Raw genomic sequence first — 6,763 nt, 5'->3', positions numbered from 1 at the left:
TAAGACAAATTTTTTGATCATTTCTTAGCGACGGATTTGAAAATCTGTCGTTAAGTTTACAAGCCATTTTTTTCAATTATTTCTTAGCAACGGATTTGCTACTCCGTCGTTAAATTTATAAGACAATATTTTTTAATGATTTCATAGCGACGGATATTCTAATCCGTCGCTAGGAGTTCATAAATCAAAATTTACTCAGTAGTCAGTCCTAAGGGTTTTAGAATCTCTTCCCCATCGCTATTTTCTCACCACCTCACCGCCTCCGACCGCCCACACCTCAGTAGTCAGTCCTAAGGCCGATTCTCTCATGCCTAAACCTAAGGCCGATTCTCTCACGCCTAAACCTATGGCCGATTCTCTGCATTACTTCTAAACCTAAGGCCGATTCTCTCACGCTCTCAGAACATCATCGACTTAATTTCTGCTATTCTCTCACGCTCTCCCCATTCAGCAGTGCACCACCGTCTGGACCCGCCGGCGGCATTCTCGTCTTTGTCAGTGGCAATCTCCAGCGAACAACACCCCCTCAAGTGAGTAACATTCAAATTAATCTCTGTTTAATTAGATATATGTATGGATAGGCTGCAACTCTGCAAAGTTTGGACATCTATATGCAGCTGCTTCTACACGCCCTGTAAGTTTAGGATCTTATTTACGTTTCGGATGGTACTCCATTTCACATATCTCAGGAAAATTTCTGTCTGTCTTCATGATTTTTTGTTAAGGATATGTACAAATTGGAGAGGCTATTTGGGTTTAAGTGTTAAATACTTGAATCTTTTACAGAAAATTATAGTTGCTCACAAGATGTTGGTAATGTAGTTACAATTTAACCTTAAGTAGGAATTAGGAAATCAATATTATTGGGGCTCCCAAAGTTGTAAATCATGTAAGGTATACGTCAAAAATCTTTAGTAGTACTATAGTTGCACACAAGTTGGTAATGTAATTGCATTTAATGAGTTAGCATAAGTTTTCCTTCTCTTTTTGAAATGTTTGGTCATGTTATCCCACCTCATGATATGCACAGAGCAACACAGTTGCTGTTACAGCTTGTCTTGCTCCTCTGCCTCCTTTACAGCTTTCAGAGAATTTTAGTCTTTAGAGAGTTTGTACTAGTTAGTTGATATGGATTATAATATAACAGGGAAGGCATAGGCTTAGTTTTCCATATTTGTTGTTCCTGAGCCTTGACAGAGCTATGTTTCTTTACACAACTGATTATATGAACCAAATTAAAGGCATAAGCGATTTCAGTATCAGATTGATCTTCTAGGCATAAACACAATAGAAAAAAGGGACTCGATTTGTTTCCCAAATATATGAAATCCATGTTCTGAACTGACACAAAGAATAATTTTGGAAGGGAAAAATTGCAGCTTTAGTTGTTTATATTTAATTTCTTCAAATAGAATTTGGTTGGCCTGTTTGATTTTCTGATAAATATTGATTTCTGATCCATAATACTTTGTCTTTCTTCATGCATCTGGTTTGAAATGATGGATATGATCATATGAATGGAATATATTGATTACATATATTTGCTCTGTATTAAAATTGAATGAAATTTTAATTTTTATCTGCTGGGCTCTGTGATTCATGATGGTATTAGTTTATTAATTATGCACTTATAATGTGTTTTATGAATTTTATGGTTCCCTATTGAAGTTTGAATTTGCATTATTAGAATTTTGTATTGGTCCATTTTTTTTTTATAATAGTGTTAGAAAGAATAAAATTAGTCTTTAACATCAATTATTAATTATTTCTGTACTTGCCTTAAATTCAAATAATTTAGTTTTACTATACTGGAAGATGAAAAATGTTATAATTTAGTATCTACGTGTTGTCTCTACTCAAATGTGAGACATACAACTATGTTTAAGTATTCAGAACTATAGGCTTTAGGTATAGATGGTTTTGTGCTTAGTACTGAAGGTGTTCATGATTGTCAGGGCAGATGTATACTTAGGAATCTAACTTCATTGAACCAAAGAAATCCTAAGCTTCTGTTCAACCAAATTATCTATGCATTTGTGCTCATGTTTCAATAAAACCTAAGCTAGATTGTCACATGTAATTTACCTAACCAACTAGAACATTTGTGTTTTCATGGATTGACATGGGAAAGGGATACAACTTTCCAGACATTTATCATTCCATTCATATATTCCAACTTTTTTAATTTGATCATTTGAAAGATTAACAGAACCAACTAAACTTGAAAGCAAAATTAGGAACACAAAATTTTACAAAAAATTCTTATTAAGAGATATATCTGAACTACTCCATATATTTTGTTGTTATTTTACTTGGTACTGTGACAAGCAATGGACTGTTGCTTGACTATGGCCTTTCTTGCCAGTGATGCCCCAAGGCCCAAGTTGTTTCATCCATTAATTTATTGATTTTGTTCTATTTGTCTGTTACTTTCTGAAGTTTGAACTCTTGAAATTTCTCTTGCAAACAGGACATTGATCACAGATTACAAATGCACTCATCTTTGGTACAAAGGCTGTCTTTAGAAAGAGAATTAGAGGTGAGTAGCCTAACAAGACCTCAACCTCTAACTGGTGTTAAATCAAATTATTTGATTCACTTTTTTATATTCATAATAGACTTGCATAGGCTGTTCTTGAACCAGACAAGAAAAAATCTTTAGATTCCAATGTAGGTTGACGAGTAAAATTTATATCCATACTCAAAAAGAACAGTGCTGTCAACTTTTGGATTCCAATCTTTGGCTTGAGGACTTTGATCATGCTAGAAGTTAGTCTACAATAACAGTCTTTTGAATGCACTATGTGCTTGGTTTAAAGGAATTTGCCAGTGAAAGAATAGGCATACTGTGAAATTGTTAAAAAACATAACTGCATTGCTTGTTGCCTTCTTATGTGATTTGTTTTGATTCTTAATTTAATTTTAATTCTCTAATCTGCAGGAACCCGAACTTGTTTAAGTTGCAGAGGATAATTATTATTCATCATCAAAAGAGAAGAGAAGAAGAAATTAAAAAGGTTTGTTGTCTGTTTTGTCTGCATTTTACATTTGTTCTTTATTTGCCGGATAAACCGCCTGTGGGTACCGGTACTTGTGTTTTCTCCGGCTAAACCGCCTGTGGGTACCGGAGGTTTATAAAAATATGCATGATTGTTTATTTGTTGTTTACTAGCCGGTTAAACCGCATGTGGGTACCGGCACTTGTGTTTTCTCCGGCTAAACCGCCTGTGGGTACCGGAGGTTTATGAATGCATGATTGTTTATTATAAGCTTTATTTGAATGCAGGTTCAAATGCAAGCTGAAAGAACTCAAATGCAGGTTCAAATATAAGCTCAAATTGCAAGTTTGATGAATGAGTTGCGTCGCAATGGCATGTTATCTAATCCAAGTACTCAAGCTCAACATTCGGCTAATTCAAATGATGAAACCTTAGGAGATGATTAAGATTATGTTTATTAATATATTTGGTACTGGTTCTAATGATGTAACATTATACTACAACACTTTTGTTGTTGCTATTCACTTTGAATGCTTTTTAATATAGTATATTTTATAATTATATTATTCAAGTACTATATTATAGGTTTAATGCATGTTTCTGACATTAATTAGCGGGTATAATTGTTTTATTAATTTTCAAAATTTAGGGACGGACAAATATGGTACTAATGTAACGAAATAGCAACTGAGAAATCCGTAGTTAAATTTAACGACGGATATTTTTGTCACTAAGTTGTAGTTAAATTAAATTAAATTCAAATAATAATAAAAGAATAGCGACGGATAATTTCCGTCGTTAATATAACGACGGACGGTAGCGACGGTTACGTCCGTCTCTATATTTAGCGACGCAAAAATCCGTAGCTAAGTCGTTGTAAATCTCGTCGCGGAGCATAGTAGTAGCAATTTAACGACGGAATTGTTGTTGCTTTCGCGACGGAATTTCCGTCGCTAACTATGGCGACGGACTATTCCGTCGGTATTTGCTCGCAATAGTCCTCTTCGAATCCGTCGTCGTAAGGAGTTTAGCGACGGATATATTTCGGCTAGCGACAGAAATTTCCGTCGCTAAGCCTAGCGACGGAAAATTAATTGTCTCACTAACTTTTAGCGAGGAGGGTGTTAGGAATAAATTGTAATAGATTTTGATAAGCCATATTGTAATTCGTAGATCCCCAATTTTATTTTATTAGACTAGTCGAGCCTTAGACCAAGAAAGGGAAAAATAAATTCATTAGTTGAGGAAATGGATGAAGAAGATATCAAGCCAAAAATCAAGAATTTGTCAAGAGAAAATGGCAAACAGAAGAGGAAGATGTATGCGTATGAAATTCAAGAAAATCCCTCAAGAAATCCCGAAGAAGAAAGAACGTGACTAGAAGTTTGCATGAAGCTATCTTAAAGATCAAGCATCTATGGAAAGAAAGGAGTACACCAAGTGAAACTAGAAGATGACTAAAAGGCTGTACGGACGAGATGGTAGAAGCTTGAAATATTATGTGCAAGGTCATAGGTTCAAATCTCACATCCCACAATTTCAAGGGATGCAATTTGCAAAGTCAAAAGGGATGAAGTTTACAAGTGAAGGGATGCAGTTTCTCAAATTGAAATAGGGATGCAATTTCATCAGAAGAATTGAAGTTTTACAAGTGCAGGGGATGAGATTGCAATTCCAAATCAAGTAAGGGATGAGAATTCAATTGACAAATCTAGCAGGGATAGAGATTTCATTTCCCAAAATAGAAAGGGATGAAGTTTCACAAGGGAAGAGATTTCCAAGTCAATTGAAGAGATGAAGTCTGGAAGCAGTACCCAGATACACGAAAAACAAAGGAAGATATTAGAAGAAGTTGCAGGAGCAAAAATACTAGTCTAACTAGTAAGGAATTATATTGGAGAATATATTTTGAAGATAAAAATCCCAAGAGGCGTGATCTACACTCGATGGAGATTCATGGGACGCCATTTTTGCTGAAACCTCAAGCTCAATTTGAAATATCTGACAAGATCTGCAACGTTATCTTATCTTCTGACAAAAGGCTATACAGCTAAGCAAAATTCGAAAATGAGACCGTTTCTTTCCAACGGACGGATTCTCATTACCAGCTATAAATAGATGAAGATTGAAGTTGAGGAAAGCAGAAGAAAGAGAAGCAAGAACGCAATAGAGCAAGAATACAGAGCTAAACAGAGCATACAAAATTCAAAGAAAGTTTTCCATCTCAGGAGCTTAAATTGATATATCTTTTGTGAGATAAACACTCAGAGTGATACAGAGCTTAGAAAAGAAATATCCAAGAGTGTTGAAATCTTCATCAACTTCAAGAGATTAAGCGCATCAACGAAGATCATCTACAGAATCTCAAAGTTGGAAGCAAGGCAAAACTTGTTTTGGAGCAAAACAAGGGAAAGGAGGAAAGTAACACGGAGTTGTGAAATCCTGGATTGTCACACGCAGCTGTGAGATCCGAAGCAGCAGTGTCGGGAAGACATTGGGCGTGATTGGTGTGGGCTTGGTGATCAAAGCACCAAATCACGGAAGATACGTTTCTACCGGATCGTAGAAGACGGGGGGAAAGTAGCACGGAGTTGTGAAATCCTGGGAAAGTAACGCGGCGACGTGAAACCCGAAGCAGCAGTGTCGGAGGCACTGGGCGTGATTAGTGTGGGCTTGGTAGATCACGGAATTCATTGTATCTTGGAACCAAGAAGTGGTGGATATAGTGAATTAGCTCTTGGAGAAAAGAGCAAGTGGAGTAGGAGGATTACATCACCTCGCGAACCACTATAAATTGCCTTGTGTTCTTTACTGCTTTCTTTACTTACTGCTCTTGCTTGCTTCTCACGTCAATAATCTTGACACGATCTACACACACACCGTATCGTTTATTTAATTCCGCTGTGCACCTGACTCTAACAATCTAGTTAAGAGTCTTGGTTTATCTCTGGCTTACCTTTTGTTATATTGTGCGAAAAAGTTTGAAAGTCTATTCACCCCCCCCCCCCCCCCTCTAGACTTTCACCTTACCTCTTTTGGGACCAACAATTGGTATCAGAGCTGGTGCCTATCCGAGTCAGAATTTGTCTCTAATCGATACCAACAATTAGTATCAAGAGCAGGTTGCCTAATTGGGTCAACCTTGTTTCTGACTGCTAGGCAGATCCATCTTACCCAGTGTGTGTAAATTGGATTATTTGTCTCTCGTATCCACCGAGAAGATGAATAAAGATTTAGCTCAAAATCTATTATTCTCGCTTGATAAATTTGATGATTGGAAAGTTCGTATGCAGGTTCATCTATCAGCTTTACACGATGAAATGTGGGAAGTTATCTCCAACGGACCGATCGAAATATTGAAAGTGAATACGACTTTTCTTCTATCTCCGGATGCTCAACAATTCGTACCAAAGCCAAAACCGGAATGGACGCCGGATGATAGAAAAAGGAACAACCTTGACAACATTGCCAAAGATATTCTGTTCAAAGCCATTGATGATACAATATTCCCAAAAGTGCGAAAATGTACAAGTGCAAAAGAAATTTGGGATACTCTCATCAAGATCGGAGAAGGAGATGAACAAGAAAAAGATAACAAGCTCACTATTGCTATGAAGAAGTTCGAGGACTTTAAAATGCTCTCAAACGAATCCATTGTTGATATGGAAGCTCGAATGATCAAAATCCTTGGAGAAATTAATGACCTTGGCAAAAATATTAGCCAAAAGGAAATTAATCTCAAAGTTCTACGAGGCTTACCATCT

General features: G+C 36.5%; 1 long non-coding RNA gene across 1 annotated transcript; it reads left to right on the top strand.

Annotated features, from left to right (window-relative positions):
• The first annotated feature begins 226 nt into the window (after nucleotides 1–226).
• On the top strand, nucleotides 227–3,538 carry LOC109158524. The gene is made up of 4 exons (XR_002050403.1): nucleotides 227–530; nucleotides 2,471–2,539; nucleotides 2,942–3,017; nucleotides 3,287–3,538. It is a non-coding gene; the product is annotated as an uncharacterized LOC109158524 (long non-coding RNA).
• The last annotated feature ends 3,225 nt before the right edge of the window (nucleotides 3,539–6,763 follow it).

Source organism: Ipomoea nil, unplaced genomic scaffold (assembly GCF_001879475.1).
Source record: "Ipomoea nil cultivar Tokyo-kokei standard unplaced genomic scaffold, Asagao_1.1 scaffold2821, whole genome shotgun sequence".
In the NCBI taxonomy this organism is placed as follows: Eukaryota; Viridiplantae; Streptophyta; class Magnoliopsida; order Solanales; family Convolvulaceae; genus Ipomoea; species Ipomoea nil.
Note: the sequence above shows the minus strand (reverse complement) of the source record. Positions and strands in the feature narration are given on the sequence as shown.